The sequence below is a fragment of the Molothrus aeneus genome (genome assembly GCF_037042795.1).
Source record: "Molothrus aeneus isolate 106 chromosome Z unlocalized genomic scaffold, BPBGC_Maene_1.0 scaffold_55, whole genome shotgun sequence".
NCBI classification, from domain to species: Eukaryota; Metazoa; Chordata; class Aves; order Passeriformes; family Icteridae; genus Molothrus; species Molothrus aeneus.
In genome coordinates, this window is record NW_027098762.1 from 38,657 (window position 1) to 63,870 (window position 25,214).

General features: G+C 47.7%; 4 long non-coding RNA genes across 4 annotated transcripts; all 4 read right to left on the reverse strand.

The window, feature by feature from the left end:
* Positions 1–5,945: 5,945 nt before the first annotated feature.
* LOC136569522 (uncharacterized) lies at positions 5,946–8,483 on the reverse strand. The gene is made up of 2 exons (XR_010785363.1): positions 8,338–8,483; positions 5,946–7,563 (listed from the first exon to the last, which is right to left on the reverse strand). It is a non-coding gene; the product is annotated as an uncharacterized lncRNA (long non-coding RNA).
* A 556-nt stretch (positions 8,484–9,039) lies between these two features.
* LOC136569543 (uncharacterized) lies at positions 9,040–10,830 on the reverse strand. The gene is made up of 3 exons (XR_010785373.1): positions 10,394–10,830; positions 9,802–9,866; positions 9,040–9,182 (listed from the first exon to the last, which is right to left on the reverse strand). It is a non-coding gene; the product is annotated as an uncharacterized lncRNA (long non-coding RNA).
* A 9,302-nt stretch (positions 10,831–20,132) lies between these two features.
* LOC136569523 (uncharacterized) lies at positions 20,133–22,670 on the reverse strand. The gene is made up of 2 exons (XR_010785364.1): positions 22,525–22,670; positions 20,133–21,750 (listed from the first exon to the last, which is right to left on the reverse strand). It is a non-coding gene; the product is annotated as an uncharacterized lncRNA (long non-coding RNA).
* Positions 22,671–23,298: 628 nt separating this feature from the next.
* Positions 23,299–25,011, reverse strand: LOC136569547 (uncharacterized). Its single transcript, XR_010785377.1, has 3 exons — positions 24,575–25,011; positions 23,983–24,047; positions 23,299–23,363 (listed from the first exon to the last, which is right to left on the reverse strand). It is a non-coding gene; the product is annotated as an uncharacterized lncRNA (long non-coding RNA).
* Between the last annotated feature and the right edge of the window lie 203 nt (positions 25,012–25,214).

Sequence of the window (25,214 nt, forward strand, 5' to 3'; positions counted from 1 at the left end):
GCGGCGGCGGGCTGCAGTACCGCGCTCTGCCCACAAGGCGGCAGCACTGCCGCCCACCCCAGCCGGGGGCGCCGCGCGCCTTGGGGCTGCGGGCAGCCAAGGCGGCAAAAAAGAACAGGGGCGATTCCCCCCCGCAAAAAACTCCTCTAAAAATAAATGCCAAAAACCTGCCTCTTACCAAACAAGAACCAAATAAGCCCCCTTTCTTTCAAGCCTTCTTGAAATAAATTTTATAGTTCTAGTTTTCCTAGTTCTATTCACACGCATATTTATACCGGACATTGATGTGTTACGTCGTTTATACAATCTATTATGCCTATTCCTATTATCTGTATTTATTCATATTTTGTGGTTTTATCAATATCATTATATATTGATTGCATATTTCTATACTTTGATTTAGATTTCTATCATACTTTTATTATTCCAAAAAAAATCCCATCTCTAACCAAACAAATACCAAAAAACCCTTCTTTTAAACTATATTGAAATCGTTTTATATTTATAGCTTGCATAATTATATTCACTTTTATAGTCACAGTTTATACTGATGCATTCTCTTCATAATTACATATCACATATATATTATTCACATCATATAGATAAATTATTATTTTTATTATGTACCAAATCTACTGCTACAACTTCTTTTTTCTAATATTTTCAATTTTTATATCCATCTTGATGTATTCATGAGATATTTTTACAAGTAGATTTCTACCTTTCTATCATTTGTATTTGTAGTTTTTATCATAAAACCCCTGCTTTTGCCAAGTAAAAAACAAAACCTTCCTTTCTTTTAAACTACTTTTAATAATATTGTTGTATTTACATTTACCATATCTATAATGTTTTAGATATTATATCATAGTGATGTACTAGATTTATGGCTATTTCCTATAATAGATCATAATAAGATATATACAGTATCACTTGTATTACGTGTTGTATGGATTTATGTCACTTTAGATTTACAATCCTTTAATAATTTTATATATATATATATATCTGCATAGATTCGCAACACATTTCTATATTTAAAATTTCCTTTGAGCTGTGTTTATATTTATCATCTCTATTGATATATCTATAAACATACACAACGCTCTATTAAAAAATACAATATCTTATTGGAATATATCATGACTTATGTTACCTGTTAAATTTTAAATATAGATCGAATAGATCAAAATAAAAGTTTATTCCCATTTCTGCACATCTACTTGTTTTGTTTAAAGATAGCTATCCTTAGAATTTTACATTTAAAATCCAATTCCTAAATACAAGGACAAAACAAACAGCATCGAATTCCCACCAATGTCTTCCAAAACCATCAAGATACCTCCACCAGCCAAACAACTGCCAGCGAAAAAAACACACAACACTCTTTTCACTGACAGTTCTCATCACATCAGAAAAATGGAACCAAACGAAAAGAAAACCCTGGAGAAACACACGCAGCAAATCACAAAAGCCTCTAAAAAAACCCAAACCAACTCGCTCAACTCCAATCAGTGCCACTGACCCTGAACGTCATTTTAAAAACTAACCAAAATTCTACATCTACACTAACTCAAAGAATAAGCAATACTCTGTCAAAAGAACTTTAGAAAGCGAACTAATGAACGAAATAGAAAAAAAAACCAAAAAATCTCAACCACTAAAAAATAAGAAAATAACTACCCAAATTAAAAAAAAAAAAAAAAAAAAAACAAACAACTACTTAAAAAGACCCACCATATAAATACCCACGTTCCCAAAAATAAAACTGATCAACAACCACCAAATACGTCGAAGGACAACAAAAAACGAAAAGAAAAAAAAAAAGAAAGGAAAAAACCAAAAGAAAATACATTTGTAAAACAAAAGTCCCCCAAACCAAATCAACTTTAGTTTACAACAAAAAAATTATTCCCAGCTGAAGAATAAACGCATAGAGCCTCATTCGATCAAAATAAAAATACCACCCAGAAATAAACACAAAGCCTAAAGAGAAACGTAACCATTAACAATATCTCCCAAATGATCCCGTAACAATACAACATACACTACAATCAAACAAACCAAATCAATAAAAGCCCTGGAAGACGATAAACACGAACGCAATTAGAGAGATTTTTAAAACCCCGCTGCTATTAACGACACGACGCCACCTCGAACCCACCGAAACAAACGCTACACGCCCACGCTAATAAAAGCCACCGCGACAGAATTAAAATCCGAGCCGCTGCTTCGCGCAACGACCCGTAGAAACCATTGCACGCCTTTAAAAACAGAATAGCCCGGCAAAAAAAATATCCGACTACAGAACTCGATTCAAACCAAACCTTTATCGTCACCACCTGAACCGAGAACCGTACCGGTCAGGAAGAACGCCAGAGCCCTTAGCGCACACCCACTGCGACCCACACAAAACCGTGCGATCGATCCCTACAGAGCACCTCCGAACCACGACACCCAAGAACTTGCGGCAGCCGAACCCCGCGCTGCCGGCCCCGGACGGAGCGCGGCTCCCGGCGGCAAAGCGGCTCCTCCGGCGCGCAGGGGCGGCGCCGCCCCGGAGACCCCCCCGCCCCCGCCCGCTCCCCCTGCCCGGGGGACCCCGGCGGCGCCCGAGCCCCGCGCCCGGAGCGGACAGAGCGGCGGGCACCGGCCGGGCCGGCGCAGCAGCGCCCGCGCCGCCTCTGCCGCCCTCGGCCGGCCCGGCGCCAGCCGCCCTCGGCTCCGCACGGCGGCTCGCACCGGCAGAGCGGCTCCGCCGCTGCCGCGCCAAATTCCCCGTGAGCCTCGGCAACCGCCCGGCCCGGGCCGGCAGCGCTCCCGAGCGGCAACGCTCCGGGCCGGGCCGCGGCCACAAGAAGCGCCCTCAAATGCAGCGGCACAGCCCCGACTGCAGCCCTGCAAACGCTGCCAGAGCTGCGGCTTCCCGCAACTGAACCCCGAAACTGACGCCGCGGGCGGCGCTCACCTCGCTTCAACAAGGGCAAAGAAATGGGTTCTCCCCTTCAAGTTCATCCCCTGGGAGAGCAGAAAAGAAGGGGCTTTCCTCCAATGAAATCCTTCAAGCCGTGTGGAAAGGGGGATTTGGACCTCAATTCAAACCCTTGCAAAGGAGGGACACCAGCGCTGTCCCCTCCATTTAAACCTTAGGATGATGAAAATGGGCTGGCTGCCTTCAAATCAAACCCATCAGATGACAACAATACTTTGCCCATTCCCGTTCAAATGGAACGCAGGGATTCCCTGTCACCCCTGGGATACCCCTAACAGCCGGGAAAAGGCAGGTTTTCCTTCAATCAACACCCTTCGAACCGCAGGTGAAGGCGGATCCCTCCCAGTTCGAACACAGACAATATTAGGAGAGTAGCTGCTTGCCTCTCCTTCCTTTGTCTTCACAAGCTCCGTTTTTGGTCCTGGGGAACCGGGGAGGGGGGACTGCCAAGATCAAATCGAAAAGGGAAAGGACCAAAGTCCCCGCTCCAAATCCACACGCGCTCACCCGTTCGGCTGCTGCTTCCCGGCACAAAGATTCGTCCCTCGGCACCTCCTTGAAGCGATGCTCCGCGTCTCCAAGCGCGCATCCAGGTGTTCGCCCAGGCGCTGCGAGAAGCTCTCGCAGTCCTTCCATGAGACAGCCCCGGGAGCCCCCCATGAACCCCTCTTCTCAGCAGCTCCATGCAAAAGGGAGCTGAGGCGAAGCCTCCCCCTAAAACAGCCTCGCCCCCCTGCCCCCCCCCCGGCAGGAGCCGGCCCCTCATCATCCTCACAGCTCACACCTGGCGCTGATGCCACTCTCCAACAGCGCCTCTCCCCGTCCAGCACACAGCCCGCTTCTCACAGACACAGAGCCAACAGACGTCTGCCCCGGGTGCTGGCTGTTCTTAGTCCGTCTGCTTCCACAATTCAGACACGGACGTGCGCTGATGGCACTGAGGGAAAGCTTTCCAGTGCACAAAACTGTCATTCTGGTAGCACGCTTTGAGACGCCTTCAGAAAAAGCAGAATCAGCGCCACGTCCTAAGAGCCCTGCTGAGGAACCCCGCCCTCCTTGGGACACCCAATGCAGCAGAGCTCGAAAAACAAAGGGAAAAGTCAAGCTTGGAGTGGAAAAAGACAATAGAAATACAGCAGCCTTTCAAGAAAGCCTTCACACAGTAATAGTGGGACCCGGTCACATTTCTTCTTTCCTTGCTCTCTGGAATGACATCAATACGAAGTACAAAACCCACACGAAACCCAAGGCAGAGCTGGGATTTTACACGTCTTCCTTTTGGCTCTCGGGATGACAAGCGCCTCTTCCGGGACTGCGACACGATTTGGGCGCTGGCAGAGAACGGAGGCAAAAGGTGCCAGAGAGCCCCTTCTATCGCCTTCAGCCCCTGCAGCTGTTCTGAGGGTTCCAGGGCACAGCTCGGTCCGTTCCTAGATCAAAACCTCACGGCAATATCTTCAGAACTACTACCCATCTCCAGTCGGAACCTTCTACATTCCTGGAAACAAATGAGTGCGTAGAGAGGGTTTCTCCCCAGCTGAGTTTAGAGACCAATTCCTATTCTTTAGCAATACCTAGAAAACCGAACGCCTTGCCAGGTTTTAGCATCCTACACCCACTCACCCCTCCCTGTGCATTTGGTGGCAGCTTTGGGTCCCTCTGGGGGACGGCACCCAGCGTGACCCCCGCCCCTCGCCCGCCCCCCACCTGCTCCTGCACCGCAGTGGGGCTCCCTCTCCTGGGCACCTTGGGGTGCCCCTAACGGCATCAGAGCCCCGAGTCTTCACCCCCCGCCCCCGTTTTCCTGACCCCCAAAGAAGGCTCAGAACGAATCCGACTGCCCTGGACAGCAGCGCAGCGCTTCCCCCAAGCCCTTCCCACACGTGCATGGCCCCAGCAAGGGATTCTGCTGCAACAAGAAAGCGGGGGCAGCCCCCAGAAGGCTTGAGGTTCCTGCCCAGCCTCGCTGTCACGGGCCGGGGGCAGCGAGAGAGGGAGCGGCACAGACGGCGGGGACGGCCCGGCACAGGGCGGGGGCCGCTCTCAGCGCGATGCCGGCAAAGCCGCAGCTCCGGCGCTGTCGGCCGGGCTGCTTGAGCGGCACGGGGGGATCCGCCGAGAGCCTCCGGCCCCGCGCGGGGACTCCTGCAAGGGCCCAGGGGCGCCGGGCTCCGGCCCTCGGGGCTTTACTCTCCGGCAGCCCGAGCCCCGCGGCTGCGGGGCAAAGAAGGAAAGGGGGCACGGGAAGAGAGGAGCGAGAGCAGGGCATGAGAAAGGGCGGCGAGGGAGCTCGGGCTGCGCAGGAAAGCGGGACGGGAAGGGAAAGCCCGGGACGAGGGTACAGGGAGGCTGGGCAGAGGAAGGAGAGAGGGGGAACAGAAGGGAGTAGCGGGCTAGGGACAGGACAGGAAGGAGCCGGGTTTGTGGGGGGAGAGGGAATGGGGGAAAGGGAGCGAGAGAAGGCGAATACGGGGAGAAGGAAGGAGGGCTAGAGAGAGGGACAGGCGGGGAAGCCTCCCAGAGCCCCGGCTGCACCCCGAGCCCGGCCCGGCGCCTCGCCCTGCCCGGGATGCTGCGCTCGGCGGAGCTCGGCTCGCTCCGGAGACGCTCGGCTCGAGTCGGCTCTTGGCGCCTCAACTCGGCTCTTGGCGCCTGCATTCGCCTCTTCGGCAGAGCTCGCCTCGCTTCGGCCCAACTCCCAGCCGCTCTGTGCCTTCGGCGCGCCTCGGCTCCGCTCGCCCCGGTTCGCTCGAGGCCGTCAGGGTCGGCCGCTCTCGCCTTGCTTCGGCCGAGCTCGTGCGATTCCCCCGAAGGCGGCGTCGTTCGGTTGTGTTTTTAGAAATATCTTTCTCTATCGATTGTATCTTTCTATAGTTAGATTTATATTTCTAGAATACTTCTATTAATCCAAATAAAAACCCCATCTCTAACCAAAAAAATACACGAAAACACCTTCTTTTAAACGGTATCGAAATATTTTTATACTTTGTATAGTTATACTCACATTTATATATATGGTTTCTTTTGATGCAATCTATTAATAATTATCTATAATATCTATAAAATTCTAGACATGTATTTAAAGTATTATTTATATTATGTATCGTATCTACTGCTGCAACTGATTTTTTCTTCTAGTTTTAAACTTTATCTGTACGTATTTATGATATATTTCTAGACTTAGATTTCTACCTTCATATTCTTTGTATTTATCATTTTTATCATCAAAACCCTGCCTACTGGCAAGTAAAAAAAACCGCTTTCTTTAACGATTTAAAAAATATTTTTATATTTATAATTTTCCTATTTCTATTTATAATTTGCTCTCTAGTACGTGATAACATACCTGCTCCTGCACCGCAGTGGGCCTCCCTCTCCTGGGCACCTCGGGGTGCCCCCAACGGCATCAGAGCCCCGAGTCTTCACCCCCCCTTTTCCTCTAGTTAGAAACTACACTGGAACTTTTTTCTGGAAACAAAGACACGACCTACATCCTCTCCCCATGTCCTAGACAGATAGATGTTCAGTTCTTAGTTGACTGGGCAGCAGTTTCTTCAATAGAACGAGAAACAATACGGAAACATTTTAGCTACAAGCAAATAGGCAAATCTGAACAAGGTCCTGGTGGCCAGCCGCTGCAGTTATTTTGAAGCCATTTTTTAAACAATCAAGTACTGATCCCACAAAAAATAAAGCAAAAAGCTGACTACTGGCTAAGAAAGAAGGAAAAATTAACTTTTGACGACAACAACAACATTCCAAGGACACGGGCTTTTTTCCAATCTCATACCTTATTACTACCTCTCTTGGGAATTCTCATCGTGGATCCCAAAAGGAATAAATCCCTCAGCGTGTCCTAAAGCACCAAGGAGCTACCTACAAGTGAAGGTGGCTACTTTCAGTGCAGACACAGCTGATGACACAGCAGTAGCGCAGTTCTATGCTGCACAGGGATAATACTGTCTCCTCTTCTCCAGCAGCTGACTCTCTCCTGCCATGGTTTCTGTAAATGCATCAGAGCACGACCTTAAACACAAACAGGCAAGAAAACACCATCAGAAGTCTTTCATTAAGCACTACAAGAAGGGTTCCAAGCAGAGACCAACAGAATTTCAAGGAAGCAGTATGCAATTAAACCACCTCAGACTCGTTCAAGTATCCGGCAGGTAGATGGAACCAAAATGGAACCATTCAGAAACGACAAAGAAAACCTCCCCAAGTATTTATACAGGAGTCCTTAACGTCAGAAATGGGATGACAGGTTATGTTCAGATAAGATGAATGTTTATTTGGATGTAGAAATAAACTTCTCTCATGGTCCTTTGCCAAAAAATAGAACCTACAAGTGAACACCTACACCTGCCTAAAAAGACCTAACGAGCCCCTGGCAGCCACCGGCATCGAAGCACAGGGGATGTTTCTAATCCAGGCTAAGGAGAACAATATCACCTTTTGTTCTCTCCAGTTTGTTTCCTCTGCAGTCCTATTTGCTTCTTATGATTTTTACACTCTCTGTATCTTCTCGGGCAGCGCTGAGTCTGACGACCAGGATACGAGAGTCCTTCCCTGCCCTACGGAGAGAACCAGGAAAAAAAGTTAAAAAAAGAACAGGGCAGTTTGAAGTTAATACTTCCGACGAGAAGCAGCACCTGACAAACAGAGTGAACAAAGCGTGACACCTCCCTGGGGACAGAAGACTTACAAACTCTCCGGGATTTACAATCCCAGTAACCAAGCCCTTCAGCACAGCAGCCAAGTGTCCCATTAGGTGGTGCTGCACCAAAGAATGATCCGAGAGGTTCCAAAGAGTGAAACGCACGTTATTTTCCAAAGACGTAAAATCGTGCAAAATAACAAAACTACAATAGATCTAAACTACAGGGCAAGAGTACAAGTGTTAACTTGAGGAGCTGGAACCATCCAGGTGAGCAACTGCTAACTGGATCCTCAACAGAGTTTGAGGAACCCTCCAGGATACAGAAGGGTTTTCCCCAGAAATTACACAGGCCGAGTTTTGATAGAAGTACACTTGCCAGATGCTCAGAAACGTCACCCATCCTCCTCCGGGTGTCCTGAGAGAGCTGCGAATGGCTCTCACGTGGTTTGAGCTGGTTCTGTAAGGGCTCAGGGTGAATTTCACCAGATGCAACCAAACTGGGCAACACCCAGTGGGACAGAAGGAACCCAAAGCTTGTTTTACCCAAAGCTTGGGTAAGCAGAGCTCCAGCAAATACTGAGGAAACGGACAGAACAGGCTAACAAATAATAAACATACCTTTTTTTTTTTTTTTTTTTTTTTTTTTTTCAGATGAGCAAAACAATTAAGGAGAAGGTGGAAAACTCACCATGACTGAACATTTCATCACCTGTAAGCTGACCATCCTTAGCATAGAGGATTCCAAATTTAAAATTCACCGATCCCTGGAAAATAAAACCAAATATTATTTGGTAAACAGTCAAACAGAAGACATAACAATTTGGGTCCTCTAATCTTTGCATACATCCTACACATCAGAACATACATTTTATACTATCTCCTACTACACGATAATTTACCTTTAAACTTTGATAGTATAGCATAAAACCATTAACTTAGATGGGTGATCAATTATTATTAAGTTGGTGCTTCAAGTTATTTTTGCTGTCAGGTTCAAAAAAACATTACTTCTTTTTACTGTAACGAGCAATTGATTTAGAAGTCATCAAAAGCCCATCAAAATACAAAGCTGTACTCACCGGACGGGTCTGTGAGCAAGAAGTAGTTAGGCTTGTACTCACCTCTTGCCCTTCAACAACCAATAAATCCTGTCAACAAAAACAGCATCTTTAGCCCCCTCCTATTAAAGATTCTACAAGGATGATGGTTTTATTTGTGTTTAGAAGTTTGGATTTGAAATGGCCAGTTCAATGGATAAAGAGACAGTTTAAGTAGTATTAGATTATTATTATTATTATTATTATTATTATTATTATTATTATTATTATTATTATTATTATTATTATTATTATTATTATTATTATTATTAGCTACTGGAAGAAACAAACCAGTAGTATCTATACTTAATTACTTCTATTTCCAGGAAATCATAAAGAAAAAGAACCAAACAAAAAAAAGTCACTTCCTACCTTTTGTATCTCAGGATGAAAAATGTCTCTTGGGCTCTTCTCCAGTTTCTCAAGACTCCTGGCACTGAAATGCAAATGAACGAGTGCTTTAGAGGAGGGTAAGTGCACATTCCAACCCCGAACCACCAACCGATTGCAGTTACAGCGCTTACAAAATGAATCGTTCCCAGAGCCTCTGGGAAATGGAACGGTTGGTGCAACTGCCATTTCTTCCCCAAAATACTAACTTCCAACACTTCCTAAACTTAGTTTGCATTTTAAAAGCAGAAATTAGGGAGACTCAGGGTGGAGATCAGGTTGAAATTGATTTCCTTCTAAAGCACAGGGCTCTGTTCCATCACCCTTCACTTTGGCTCCACACAGAATCACGGGGAGCATTTTAGGAGGGCCCAAGAACCAATTCTATTTCTCTCTTTTTTCTAGTTCTCTCTCTTCCTAAATCATTCAAGGCAAGTCAAATGAAAAAGGACAAGTTCAGCATCAAATTCACACTTTTTCCCTTTGTCTGCTCAAGAACAGGCTTTTAAACCACTTCTTGCTGCCTTCAACGATTAAGACTTGCAAAACAGTTTCGCAAGTTTGATAGGTTTATCATAAAAACCACAGAACGCAAGCTCTGAATTACAGGAAAAGGTACACAGGCAAATATCTCAGCTGATGGTGGCTTATTTGTAAACACATACCTTAACGGAGATTGCACTGAGAATGTTTCAGTGGGACTCTAAGGGAAAAGTATTTTCTGAGTACCCTGTAAACAAGAAAAGCTAGGATATATTACAGGACATACCCACTTGTTCTGCATATTCAAATAGGATTATCAATAAAAACATTTAAGAAGGAAGAAAACCAAGGTAATTTTACTCAGCTATATTTGCTGCCGATTTAGAGAAAAAAAAAAAAAAAAAAAGTCGCGGGTGCTGCAAAGGAAAAAAAAAAAGTGAACCAGAAACGCCTACAGTAGAACTTTAAAACAATTGCTTGGATAAAAGCAGCTCATGGAACATGAAGTAGAAAAAAAGCGAAACCAGTATCAGACCTGCCTATTTTCTTACCATTGCACAAGAAAAATCCGACAAGCGGTATAAAGTCACTGCCTAAAACCGATCCTAGGATGTAACCAAGAACAATTGAGGCATTTGCTAATCTAAACGGAAACCTTTTCCGGACCCTAGTGTCAAATCACACGTTTTGTCTTGCAGCAGCTCGAGGCTGGAGAGCATTTCCCCTGGGGGTCGGGAGGGTAGGGGCACAAGGGGCTGAGTTTGCGGATCGCACCTGTGCCAGCAGAAGGATCCAGCCCGCGCGCTCCTTGCGCTCGCCATTCTCCGGGCCATCGCTGTGTTTTACTGCTCAGCGATGCCGCTCCATCTGTTTGCGTGGAAGAAAGAGCCACGAGCACTGAGGCACTCAGCAGCCGTGTCATTCCAGCCGCTCGTCCGCCCCCGCCCGCAGCAGCGGCAGCAGCCCGAGGGACACGGCTGCAGCTCGGCGGCTCCCGCGCCTCCGCCCGCCGCCGCACAGTGACCGCGGCAGCGCCCGGCGCCGCTCGCCCGGGGCGGCTCCTGCAGCTCCCGGCCCGCGGCAGCAAAGCACCGCCTGGCGCTCCGCCATCGGCGGGCGGCAGCGCGCCCCGCCCGAGCTGAGCCCCCGCCACCGGGACCGCTGAGCGAGGCCGAGGCACCGGGCGGACGCCCCTTCCGCGCCGCTCGGCTCCGTGCGGGCGGCCGGCCGGAGGCTTCGCCCCTCCAGCGTCGCTGCCGCGGCTCCGTCCCGCGCGGGAGAGGCGCCGGGAGCTCCCCGCGCCCAGCCCGCTCCCCCGGCGCGCGGCCGCCTCGGCCCGCCAGCCATTCCTATGGCGCGTCGGCCGTTGCGTCAGACGCCGCGCTTTACGGCCGCAGGGCCTGCCGGGAGTTGTAGTCTCGGACTGACAGCCACCGCTCCGTTTTCCGCCACCGGGAGCTGCGGTCCCGCCGGGGGATCAAACGGCTCCTTCGCTCCTGGGCGCGGAAGCACCTTAGGCAGCACCGCCCCTCCCGAATGTCCTTTCTTTTCCACTCCAACGCTTTTTTCTTTTTTTCACTCTGTTTTTCACCCCCTTTTCCACTTTCGCTCTTTCTTTTACACTCTCACCCTTTTCCTTTTTCATTTTTTTTTCTTCCTTTCTCTTCCTTCTTTTTTTTTTTTTCTTCCTTTCCTTTTTCCTTTTCTTTCTTTCTGTCTGTCTTTCTCTCTCTCGTTCTTTCTTTCTCTGGCTCTCTTCCTCTCTCTCTCTCTCTCTCTCTCTTTCTTTCTTTCTTTCTTTCTTTTTCTATTTCTTTCTCTCTCTCTTTCTTTCTTTCTCTGGCTCTCTTCCTGTCTCTCTCTTTCTTTCTTTCTTTCTGTCTGTCTTTTTCTATTTCTTTCTCTCTCTCTTTCTTTCTTTCTTTCTCTGGCTCTCTTCCTGTCTCTCTCTTTCTTTCTTTCTGTCTGTCTTTTTCTATTTCTTTCTCTCTCTCTTTCTTTCTTTCTCTGGCTCTCTTCCTGTCTCTCTCTTTCTTTCTTTCTGTCTGTCTTTTTCTATTTCTTTCTTTCTCTGGCTCTCTTCCTGTCTCTCTCTTTCTTTCTTTCTGTCTGTCTTTTTCTATTTCTTTCTCTCTCTCTTTCTTTCTTTCTCTGGCTCTCTTCCTGTCTCTCTCTTTCTTTCTTTCTGTCTGTCTTTTTCTATTTCTTTCTCTCTCTCTTTCTTTCTTTCTCTGGCTCTCTTCCTGTCTCTCTCTTTCTTTCTTTCTGTCTGTCTTTTTCTATTTCTTTCTCTCTCTCTTTCTTTCTTTCTCTGGCTCTCTTCCTGTCTCTCTCTTTCTTTCTTTCTGTCTGTCTTTTTCTATTTCTTTCTCTCTCTCTTTCTTTCTTTCTCTGGCTCTCTTCCTGTCTCTCTCTTTCTTTCTTTCTGTCTGTCTTTTTCTATTTCTTTCTCTCTCTCTTTCTTTCTTTCTCTGGCTCTCTTCCTGTCTCTCTCTTTCTTTCTTTCTGTCTGTCTTTTTCTATTTCTTTCTCTCTCTCTTTCTTTCTTTCTCTGGCTCTCTTCCTGTCTCTCTCTTTCTTTCTTTCTGTCTGTCTTTTTCTATTTCTTTCTCTCTCTCTTTCTTTCTTTCTCTGGCTCTCTTCCTGTCTCTCTCTTTCTTTCTTTCTGTCTGTCTTTTTCTATTTCTTTCTCTCTCTCTTTCTTTCTTTCTCTGGCTCTCTTCCTGTCTCTCTCTTTCTTTCTTTCTGTCTGTCTCTCTCTCTTTCTTTCTTTCTCTGGCTCTCTTCCTGTCTCTCTCTTTCTTTCTTTCTGTCTGTCTTTTTCTATTTCTTTCTCTCTCTCTTTCTTTCTTTCTCTGGCTCTCTTCCTGTCTCTCTCTTTCTTTCTTTCTGTCTGTCTTTTTCTATTTCTTTCTCTCTCTCTTTCTTTCTTTCTCTGGCTCTCTTCCTGTCTCTCTCTTTCTTTCTCTCTGTCTTTCTCTCTGTCTCTCCTTCTTTCTCTCTTTCTCTCATTCTGTCTGTCTTTCTGTCTTTGTCTCTCTTTCTTTCTCTCTTTCTCTCATTCTGTCTCTCTGTCTTTCTGTCTTTCTCTCTGTCTCTCTTTCTTTCTCTCTTTCTCTCATTCTGTCTCTCTTTCTGTCTTTCTCTCTGTCTCTCTTTCTTTCTCTATTTCTCTCTGTCTTTCTGTCTTTCTCTCTGTCTCTCTTTCTTTCTCTCTTTCTCTCATTCTGTCTCTCTTTCTTTCTCTCTGTCTTTCTGTCTTTCTCTCTGTCTCTCTTTCTTTCTCTCTTTCTCTCATTCTGTCTCTCTTTCTCTCTGTCTTTCTGTCTTTCTCTCTGTCTCTCTTTCTTTCTCTCTTTCTCTCATTCTGTCTCTCTTTCTTTCTCTCTGTCTTTCTGTCTTTCTCTCTGTCTCTCTTTCTTTCTCTCTTTCTCTCTTTCTTTCTCTCTGTCTCTCTTTCTCTCTGTCTCTCTTTCTTTCTCTCTTTCTCTCATTCTGTCTCTCTTTCTCTCATTCTGTCTCTCTTTCTCTCTCACTCTTTCTTTCTTTCTCTCTTTTTCTCTCTCTATTTCTAATCTTGGCTTTCCATTCTAGCTTTAGAATAAAAAAGCAGCAGTAGAAACATTCAGGCTACCGGGGAGTGCAAAAAACCCCAAAACGGTAATGATTTTAGGAAAACTATTTCCTCCATGGGAGCTTGAAAGTTTCTACAGCTGCAGGTGTCATAGAGCTTTTATTTCTTCTTCTAGATAGTTTATACTTAATACTCTATTTATACAGCGCCCCCTGCCGTCTGCATGGGCGCACTGCAGGCACAGCGCTCCCTGCCGTCTGCATGGGCGCACTGCAGGCACAGCGCCCCCTGCCGCCTGCTTTGGCGCACTGCAGGCACAGCGCCCCCTGCCGTCTGCATCGGCGCACTGCAGGCAGAGTGCCGCCTAATGACGTCACCTCGCCAACACGGCGCCCCGCCCCGGCCACGCCCCCAGCGCCCCTTGGAAAGACCCCAAGGCGTAGGCGTTTTGCCAGCTGCCTGATCAAAATGCCGACACCCACCTCGAGCCCTAGAAAGGATTTCCCGCGACGCCGAACCCTGCAGGCGAACCGGAATGCCATCATCGCAATTGAAACGCCACAGAAAATCTCGTCGGGGCCGCGGCGGCGTCGGTGTTCCGTGCAGGCAGTCCGGATAGACACACCGGGGTCCTCCGCTTTCCCGCCCTTTAGGCCGCCATTTTGAGAAGGTCAAACAAACTCCCGCGACATTGGTGACGCGCCACTCCCAACATGGCGGCCGTGGGAGGACCCCCTCGGCCGAGAGAGGCGGTTACTCAGGTGCCGGTCAGAAAACCTCCGAAATACGCCCGCCCGCGGCGCCGCTGACAGCACAGCCCGTCTCGGGTACACCTAAAACGCCACAAAAATTCCGCCGGGGCCGCGGCGGCGTCGGTGTTCCGTGCAGGCAGTCCGGATAGACACACCGGGGTCCTCCGGTTTCCCGCCCTTTAGGCCGCCATTTTTAGAAGGTCAAACAAACTCCGCCACGCGCCACGCCCAAGAGGGCTGCCTGGCGGCGGCGGGCTGCAGTACCGCGCTCTGCCCACAAGGCGGCAGCACTGCCGCCCACCCCAGCCGGGGGCGCCGCGCGCCTTGGGGCTGCGGGCAGCCAAGGCGGCAAAAAAGAACAGGGGCGATTCCCCCCCGCAAAAAACTCCTCTAAAAATAAATGCCAAAAACCTGCCTCTTACCAAACAAGAACCAAATAAGCCCCCTTTCTTTCAAGCCTTCTTGAAATAAATTTTATAGTTCTAGTTTTCCTAGTTCTATTCACACGCATATTTATACCGGACATTGATGTGTTACGTCGTTTATACAATCTATTATGCCTATTCCTATTATCTGTATTTATTCATATTTTGTGGTTTTATCAATATCATTATATATTGATTGCATATTTCTATACTTTGATTTAGATTTCTATCATACTTTTATTATTCCAAAAAAAATCCCATCTCTAACCAAACAAATACCAAAAAACCCTTCTTTTAAACTATATTGAAATCGTTTTATATTTATAGCTTGCATAATTATATTCACTTTTATAGTCACAGTTTATACTGATGCATTCTCTTCATAATTACATATCACATATATATTATTCACATCATATAGATAAATTATTATTTTTATTATGTACCAAATCTACTGCTACAACTTCTTTTTTCTAATATTTTCAATTTTTATATCCATCTTGATGTATTCATGAGATATTTTTACAAGTAGATTTCTACCTTTCTATCATTTGTATTTGTAGTTTTTATCATAAAACCCCTGCTTTTGCCAAGTAAAAAACAAAACCTTCCTTTCTTTTAAACTACTTTTAATAATATTGTTGTATTTACATTTACCATATCTATAATGTTTTAGATATTATATCATAGTGATGTACTAGATTTATGGCTATTTCCTATAATAGATCATAATAAGATATATACAGTATCACTTGTATTACGTGTTGTATGGATTTATGTCACTTTAGATTTACAATCCTTTAATAATTTATATATATATATATATCTGCATAGATTCGCAACACATTTCTATATTTAAAATTTCCTTTGAGCTGTGTTTATATTTATCATCTCTATTGATATATCTATAAACATACACAACGCTCTATTAAAAAATACAATATCTTATTGGAATATATCATGACTTATGTTACCTGTTAAATTTTAAATATAGATCGAATAGATCAAAATAAAAGTTTATTCCCATTTCTGCACATCTACTTGTTTTGTTTAAAGATAGCTATCCTTAGAATTTTACATTTAAAATCCAATTCCTAAATACAAGGACAAAACAAACAGCATCGAATTCCCACCAATGTCTTCCAAAACCATCAAGATACCTCCACCAGCCAAACAACTGCCAGCGAAAAAAACACACAACACTCTTTTCACTGACAGTTCTCATCACATCAGAAAAATGGAACCAAACGAAAAGAAAACCCTGGAGAAACACACGCAGCAAATCACAAAAGCCTCTAAAAAAACCCAAACCAACTCGCTCAACTCCAATCAGTGCCACTGACCCTGAACGTCATTTTAAAAACTAACCAAAATTCTACATCTACACTAACTCAAAGAATAAGCAATACTCTGTCAAAAGAACTTTAGAAAGCGAACTAATGAACGAAATAGAAAAAAAAACCAAAAAATCTCAACCACTAAAAAATAAGAAAATAACTACCCAAATTAAAAAAAAAAAAAAAAAAAAACAAACAACTACTTAAAAAGACCCACCATATAAATACCCACGTTCCCAAAAATAAAACTGATCAACAACCACCAAATACGTCGAAGGACAACAAAAAACGAAAAGAAAAAAAAAAAGAAAGGAAAAAACCAAAAGAAAATACATTTGTAAAACAAAAGTCCCCCAAACCAAATCAACTTTAGTTTACAACAAAAAAATTATTCCCAGCTGAAGAATAAACGCATAGAGCCTCATTCGATCAAAATAAAAATACCACCCAGAAATAAACACAAAGCCTAAAGAGAAACGTAACCATTAACAATATCTCCCAAATGATCCCGTAACAATACAACATACACTACAATCAAACAAACCAAATCAATAAAAGCCCTGGAAGACGATAAACACGAACGCAATTAGAGAGATTTTTAAAACCCCGCTGCTATTAACGACACGACGCCACCTCGAACCCACCGAAACAAACGCTACACGCCCACGCTAATAAAAGCCACCGCGACAGAATTAAAATCCGAGCCGCTGCTTCGCGCAACGACCCGTAGAAACCATTGCACGCCTTTAAAAACAGAATAGCCCGGCAAAAAAAATATCCGACTACAGAACTCGATTCAAACCAAACCTTTATCGTCACCACCTGAACCGAGAACCGTACCGGTCAGGAAGAACGCCAGAGCCCTTAGCGCACACCCACTGCGACCCACACAAAACCGTGCGATCGATCCCTACAGAGCACCTCCGAACCACGACACCCAAGAACTTGCGGCAGCCGAACCCCGCGCTGCCGGCCCCGGACGGAGCGCGGCTCCCGGCGGCAAAGCGGCTCCTCCGGCGCGCAGGGGCGGCGCCGCCCCGGAGACCCCCCCGCCCCCGCCCGCTCCCCCTGCCCGGGGGACCCCGGCGGCGCCCGAGCCCCGCGCCCGGAGCGGACAGAGCGGCGGGCACCGGCCGGGCCGGCGCAGCAGCGCCCGCGCCGCCTCTGCCGCCCTCGGCCGGCCCGGCGCCAGCCGCCCTCGGCTCCGCACGGCGGCTCGCACCGGCAGAGCGGCTCCGCCGCTGCCGCGCCAAATTCCCCGTGAGCCTCGGCAACCGCCCGGCCCGGGCCGGCAGCGCTCCCGAGCGGCAACGCTCCGGGCCGGGCCGCGGCCACAAGAAGCGCCCTCAAATGCAGCGGCACAGCCCCGACTGCAGCCCTGCAAACGCTGCCAGAGCTGCGGCTTCCCGCAACTGAACCCCGAAACTGACGCCGCGGGCGGCGCTCACCTCGCTTCAACAAGGGCAAAGAAATGGGTTCTCCCCTTCAAGTTCATCCCCTGGGAGAGCAGAAAAGAAGGGGCTTTCCTCCAATGAAATCCTTCAAGCCGTGTGGAAAGGGGGATTTGGACCTCAATTCAAACCCTTGCAAAGGAGGGACACCAGCGCTGTCCCCTCCATTTAAACCTTAGGATGATGAAAATGGGCTGGCTGCCTTCAAATCAAACCCATCAGATGACAACAATACTTTGCCCATTCCCGTTCAAATGGAACGCAGGGATTCCCTGTCACCCCTGGGATACCCCTAACAGCCGGGAAAAGGCAGGTTTTCCTTCAATCAACACCCTTCGAACCGCAGGTGAAGGCGGATCCCTCCCAGTTCGAACACAGACAATATTAGGAGAGTAGCTGCTTGCCTCTCCTTCCTTTGTCTTCACAAGCTCCGTTTTTGGTCCTGGGGAACCGGGGAGGGGGGACTGCCAAGATCAAATCGAAAAGGGAAAGGACCAAAGTCCCCGCTCCAAATCCACACGCGCTCACCCGTTCGGCTGCTGCTTCCCGGCACAAAGATTCGTCCCTCGGCACCTCCTTGAAGCGATGCTCCGCGTCTCCAAGCGCGCATCCAGGTGTTCGCCCAGGCGCTGCGAGAAGCTCTCGCAGTCCTTCCATGAGACAGCCCCGGGAGCCCCCCATGAACCCCTCTTCTCAGCAGCTCCATGCAAAAGGGAGCTGAGGCGAAGCCTCCCCCTAAAACAGCCTCGCCCCCCTGCCCCCCCCCCGGCAGGAGCCGGCCCCTCATCATCCTCACAGCTCACACCTGGCGCTGATGCCACTCTCCAACAGCGCCTCTCCCCGTCCAGCACACAGCCCGCTTCTCACAGACACAGAGCCAACAGACGTCTGCCCCGGGTGCTGGCTGTTCTTAGTCCGTCTGCTTCCACAATTCAGACACGGACGTGCGCTGATGGCACTGAGGGAAAGCTTTCCAGTGCACAAAACTGTCATTCTGGTAGCACGCTTTGAGACGCCTTCAGAAAAAGCAGAATCAGCGCCACGTCCTAAGAGCCCTGCTGAGGAACCCCGCCCTCCTTGGGACACCCAATGCAGCAGAGCTCGAAAAACAAAGGGAAAAGTCAAGCTTGGAGTGGAAAAAGACAATAGAAATACAGCAGCCTTTCAAGAAAGCCTTCACACAGTAATAGTGGGACCCGGTCACATTTCTTCTTTCCTTGCTCTCTGGAATGACATCAATACGAAGTACAAAACCCACACGAAACCCAAGGCAGAGCTGGGATTTTACACGTCTTCCTTTTGGCTCTCGGGATGACAAGCGCCTCTTCCGGGACTGCGACACGATTTGGGCGCTGGCAGAGAACGGAGGCAAAAGGTGCCAGAGAGCCCCTTCTATCGCCTTCAGCCCCTGCAGCTGTTCTGAGGGTTCCAGGGCACAGCTCGGTCCGTTCCTAGATCAAAACCTCACGGCAATATCTTCAGAACTACTACCCATCTCCAGTCGGAACCTTCTACATTCCTGGAAACAAATGAGTGCGTAGAGAGGGTTTCTCCCCAGCTGAGTTTAGAGACCAATTCCTATTCTTTAGCAATACCTAGAAAACCGAACGCCTTGCCAGGTTTTAGCATCCTACACCCACTCACCCCTCCCTGTGCATTTGGTGGCAGCTTTGGGTCCCTCTGGGGGACGGCACCCAGCGTGACCCCCGCCCCTCGCCCGCCCCCCACCTGCTCCTGCACCGCAGTGGGGCTCCCTCTCCTGGGCACCTTGGGGTGCCCCTAACGGCATCAGAGCCCCGAGTCTTCACCCCCCGCCCCCGTTTTCCTGACCCCCAAAGAAGGCTCAGAACGAATCCGACTGCCCTGGACAGCAGCGCAGCGCTTCCCCCAAGCCCTTCCCACACGTGCATGGCCCCAGCAAGGGATTCTGCTGCAACAAGAAAGCGGGGGCAGCCCCCAGAAGGCTTGAGGTTCCTGCCCAGCCTCGCTGTCACGGGCCGGGGGCAGCGAGAGAGGGAGCGGCACAGACGGCGGGGACGGCCCGGCACAGGGCGGGGGCCGCTCTCAGCGCGATGCCGGCAAAGCCGCAGCTCCGGCGCTGTCGGCCGGGCTGCTTGAGCGGCACGGGGGGATCCGCCGAGAGCCTCCGGCCCCGCGCGGGGACTCCTGCAAGGGCCCAGGGGCGCCGGGCTCCGGCCCTCGGGGCTTTACTCTCCGGCAGCCCGAGCCCCGCGGCTGCGGGGCAAAGAAGGAAAGGGGGCACGGGAAGAGAGGAGCGAGAGCAGGGCATGAGAAAGGGCGGCGAGGGAGCTCGGGCTGCGCAGGAAAGCGGGACGGGAAGGGAAAGCCCGGGACGAGGGTACAGGGAGGCTGGGCAGAGGAAGGAGAGAGGGGGAACAGAAGGGAGTAGCGGGCTAGGGACAGGACAGGAAGGAGCCGGGTTTGTGGGGGGAGAGGGAATGGGGGAAAGGGAGCGAGAGAAGGCGAATACGGGGAGAAGGAAGGAGGGCTAGAGAGAGGGACAGGCGGGGAAGCCTCCCAGAGCCCCGGCTGCACCCCGAGCCCGGCCCGGCGCCTCGCCCTGCCCGGGATGCTGCGCTCGGCGGAGCTCGGCTCGCTCCGGAGACGCTCGGCTCGAGTCGGCTCTTGGCGCCTCAACTCGGCTCTTGGCGCCTGCATTCGCCTCTTCGGCAGAGCTCGCCTCGCTTCGGCCCAACTCCCAGCCGCTCTGTGCCTTCGGCGCGCCTCGGCTCCGCTCGCCCCGGTTCGCTCGAGGCCGTCAGGGTCGGCCGCTCTCGCCTTGCTTCGGCCGAGCTCGTGCGATTCCCCCGAAGGCGGCGTCGTTCGGTTGTGTTTTTAGAAATATCTTTCTCTATCGATTGTATCTTTCTATAGTTAGATTTATATTTCTAGAATACTTCTATTAATCCAAATAAAAACCCCATCTCTAACCAAAAAAATACACGAAAACACCTTCTTTTAAACGGTATCGAAATATTTTTATACTTTGTATAGTTATACTCACATTTATATATATGGTTTCTTTTGATGCAATCTATTAATAATTATCTATAATATCTATAAAATTCTAGACATGTATTTAAAGTATTATTTATATTATGTATCGTATCTACTGCTGCAACTGATTTTTTCTTCTAGTTTTAAACTTTATCTGTACGTATTTATGATATATTTCTAGACTTAGATTTCTACCTTCATATTCTTTGTATTTATCATTTTTATCATCAAAACCCTGCCTACTGGCAAGTAAAAAAAACCGCTTTCTTTAACGATTTAAAAAATATTTTTATATTTATAATTTTCCTATTTCTATTTATAATTTGCTCTCTAGTACGTGATAACATACCTGCTCCTGCACCGCAGTGGGCCTCCCTCTCCTGGGCACCTCGGGGTGCCCCCAACGGCATCAGAGCCCCGAGTCTTCACCCCCCCTTTTCCTCTAGTTAGAAACTACACTGGAACTTTTTTCTGGAAACAAAGACACGACCTACATCCTCTCCCCATGTCCTAGACAGATAGATGTTCAGTTCTTAGTTGACTGGGCAGCAGTTTCTTCAATAGAACGAGAAACAATACGGAAACATTTTAGCTACAAGCAAATAGGCAAATCTGAACAAGGTCCTGGTGGCCAGCCGCTGCAGTTATTTTGAAGCCATTTTTTAAACAATCAAGTACTGATCCCACAAAAAATAAAGCAAAAAGCTGACTACTGGCTAAGAAAGAAGGAAAAATTAACTTTTGACGACAACAACAACATTCCAAGGACACGGGCTTTTTTCCAATCTCATACCTTATTACTACCTCTCTTGGGAATTCTCATCGTGGATCCCAAAAGGAATAAATCCCTCAGCGTGTCCTAAAGCACCAAGGAGCTACCTACAAGTGAAGGTGGCTACTTTCAGTGCAGACACAGCTGATGACACAGCAGTAGCGCAGTTCTATGCTGCACAGGGATAATACTGTCTCCTCTTCTCCAGCAGCTGACTCTCTCCTGCCATGGTTTCTGTAAATGCATCAGAGCACGACCTTAAACACAAACAGGCAAGAAAACACCATCAGAAGTCTTTCATTAAGCACTACAAGAAGGGTTCCAAGCAGAGACCAACAGAATTTCAAGGAAGCAGTATGCAATTAAACCACCTCAGACTCGTTCAAGTATCCGGCAGGTAGATGGAACCAAAATGGAACCATTCAGAAACGACAAAGAAAACCTCCCCAAGTATTTATACAGGAGTCCTTAACGTCAGAAATGGGATGACAGGTTATGTTCAGATAAGATGAATGTTTATTTGGATGTAGAAATAAACTTCTCTCATGGTCCTTTGCCAAAAAATAGAACCTACAAGTGAACACCTACACCTGCCTAAAAAGACCTAACGAGCCCCTGGCAGCCACCGGCATCGAAGCACAGGGGATGTTTCTAATCCAGGCTAAGGAGAACAATATCACCTTTTGTTCTCTCCAGTTTGTTTCCTCTGCAGTCCTATTTGCTTCTTATGATTTTTACACTCTCTGTATCTTCTCGGGCAGCGCTGAGTCTGACGACCAGGATACGAGAGTCCTTCCCTGCCCTACGGAGAGAACCAGGAAAAAAAGTTAAAAAAAGAACAGGGCAGTTTGAAGTTAATACTTCCGACGAGAAGCAGCACCTGACAAACAGAGTGAACAAAGCGTGACACCTCCCTGGGGACAGAAGACTTACAAACTCTCCGGGATTTACAATCCCAGTAACCAAGCCCTTCAGCACAGCAGCCAAGTGTCCCATTAGGTGGTGCTGCACCAAAGAATGATCCGAGAGGTTCCAAAGAGTGAAACGCACGTTATTTTCCAAAGACGTAAAATCGTGCAAAATAACAAAACTACAATAGATCTAAACTACAGGGCAAGAGTACAAGTGTTAACTTGAGGAGCTGGAACCATCCAGGTGAGCAACTGCTAACTGGATCCTCAACAGAGTTTGAGGAACCCTCCAGGATACAGAAGGGTTTTCCCCAGAAATTACACAGGCCGAGTTTTGATAGAAGTACACTTGCCAGATGCTCAGAAACGTCACCCATCCTCCTCCGGGTGTCCTGAGAGAGCTGCGAATGGCTCTCACGTGGTTTGAGCTGGTTCTGTAAGGGCTCAGGGTGAATTTCACCAGATGCAACCAAACTGGGCAACACCCAGTGGGACAGAAGGAACCCAAAGCTTGTTTTACCCAAAGCTTGGGTAAGCAGAGCTCCAGCAAATACTGAGGAAACGGACAGAACAGGCTAACAAATAATAAACATACCTTTTTTTTTTTTTTTTTTTTTTTTTTTTTCAGATGAGCAAAACAATTAAGGAGAAGGTGGAAAACTCACCATGACTGAACATTTCATCACCTGTAAGCTGACCATCCTTAGCATAGAGGATTCCAAATTTAAAATTCACCGATCCCTGGAAAATAAAACCAAATATTATTTGGTAAACAGTCAAACAGAAGACATAACAATTTGGGTCCTCTAATCTTTGCATACATCCTACACATCAGAACATACATTTTATACTATCTCCTACTACACGATAATTTACCTTTAAACTTTGATAGTATAGCATAAAACCATTAACTTAGATGGGTGATCAATTATTATTAAGTTGGTGCTTCAAGTTATTTTTGCTGTCAGGTTCAAAAAAACATTACTTCTTTTTACTGTAACGAGCAATTGATTTAGAAGTCATCAAAAGCCCATCAAAATACAAAGCTGTACTCACCGGACGGGTCTGTGAGCAAGAAGTAGTTAGGCTTGTACTCACCTCTTGCCCTTCAACAACCAATAAATCCTGTCAACAAAAACAGCATCTTTAGCCCCCTCCTATTAAAGATTCTACAAGGATGATGGTTTTATTTGTGTTTAGAAGTTTGGATTTGAAATGGCCAGTTCAATGGATAAAGAGACAGTTTAAGTAGTATTAGATTATTATTATTGTTATTATTATTATTATTATTATTATTATTATTATTATTATTATTATTATTATTATTATTATTATTATTAGCTACTGGAAGAAACAAACCAGTAGTATCTATACTTAATTACTTCTATTTCCAGGAAATCATAAAGAAAAAGAACCAAACAAAAAAAAGTCACTTCCTACCTTTTGTATCTCAGGATGAAAAATGTCTCTTGGGCTCTTCTCCAGTTTCTCAAGACTCCTGGCACTGAAATGCAAATGAACGAGTGCTTTAGAGGAGGGTAAGTGCACATTCCAACCCCGAACCACCAACCGATTGCAGTTACAGCGCTTACAAAATGAATCGTTCCCAGAGCCTCTGGGAAATGGAACGGTTGGTGCAACTGCCATTTCTTCCCCAAAATACTAACTTCCAACACTTCCTAAACTTAGTTTGCATTTTAAAAGCAGAAATTAGGGAGACTCAGGGTGGAGATCAGGTTGAAATTGATTTCCTTCTAAAGCACAGGGCTCTGTTCCATCACCCTTCACTTTGGCTCCACACAGAATCACGGGGAGCATTTTAGGAGGGCCCAAGAACCAATTCTATTTCTCTCTTTTTTCTAGTTCTCTCTCTTCCTAAATCATTCAAGGCAAGTCAAATGAAAAAGGACAAGTTCAGCATCAAATTCACACTTTTTCCCTTTGTCTGCTCAAGAACAGGCTTTTAAACCACTTCTTGCTGCCTTCAACGATTAAGACTTGCAAAACAGTTTCGCAAGTTTGATAGGTTTATCATAAAAACCACAGAACGCAAGCTCTGAATTACAGGAAAAGGTACACAGGCAAATATCTCAGCTGATGGTGGCTTATTTGTAAACACATACCTTAACGGAGATTGCACTGAGAATGTTTCAGTGGGACTCTAAGGGAAAAGTATTTTCTGAGTACCCTGTAAACAAGAAAAGCTAGGATATATTACAGGACATACCCACTTGTTCTGCATATTCAAATAGGATTATCAATAAAAACATTTAAGAAGGAAGAAAACCAAGGTAATTTTACTCAGCTATATTTGCTGCCGATTTAGAGAAAAAAAAAAAAAAAAAAAGTCGCGGGTGCTGCAAAGGAAAAAAAAAAAGTGAACCAGAAACGCCTACAGTAGAACTTTAAAACAATTGCTTGGATAAAAGCAGCTCATGGAACATGAAGTAGAAAAAAAGCGAAACCAGTATCAGACCTGCCTATTTTCTTACCATTGCACAAGAAAAATCCGACAAGCGGTATAAAGTCACTGCCTAAAACCGATCCTAGGATGTAACCAAGAACAATTGAGGCATTTGCTAATCTAAACGGAAACCTTTTCCGGACCCTAGTGTCAAATCACACGTTTTGTCTTGCAGCAGCTCGAGGCTGGAGAGCATTTCCCCTGGGGGTCGGGAGGGTAGGGGCACAAGGGGCTGAGTTTGCGGATCGCACCTGTGCCAGCAGAAGGATCCAGCCCGCGCGCTCCTTGCGCTCGCCATTCTCCGGGCCATCGCTGTGTTTTACTGCTCAGCGATGCCGCTCCATCTGTTTGCGTGGAAGAAAGAGCCACGAGCACTGAGGCACTCAGCAGCCGTGTCATTCCAGCCGCTCGTCCGCCCCCGCCCGCAGCAGCGGCAGCAGCCCGAGGGACACGGCTGCAGCTCGGCGGCTCCCGCGCCTCCGCCCGCCGCCGCACAGTGACCGCGGCAGCGCCCGGCGCCGCTCGCCCGGGGCGGCTCCTGCAGCTCCCGGCCCGCGGCAGCAAAGCACCGCCTGGCGCTCCGCCATCGGCGGGCGGCAGCGCGCCCCGCCCGAGCTGAGCCCCCGCCACCGGGACCGCTGAGCGAGGCCGAGGCACCGGGCGGACGCCCCTTCCGCGCCGCTCGGCTCCGTGCGGGCGGCCGGCCGGAGGCTTCGCCCCTCCAGCGTCGCTGCCGCGGCTCCGTCCCGCGCGGGAGAGGCGCCGGGAGCTCCCCGCGCCCAGCCCGCTCCCCCGGCGCGCGGCCGCCTCGGCCCGCCAGCCATTCCTATGGCGCGTCGGCCGTTGCGTCAGACGCCGCGCTTTACGGCCGCAGGGCCTGCCGGGAGTTGT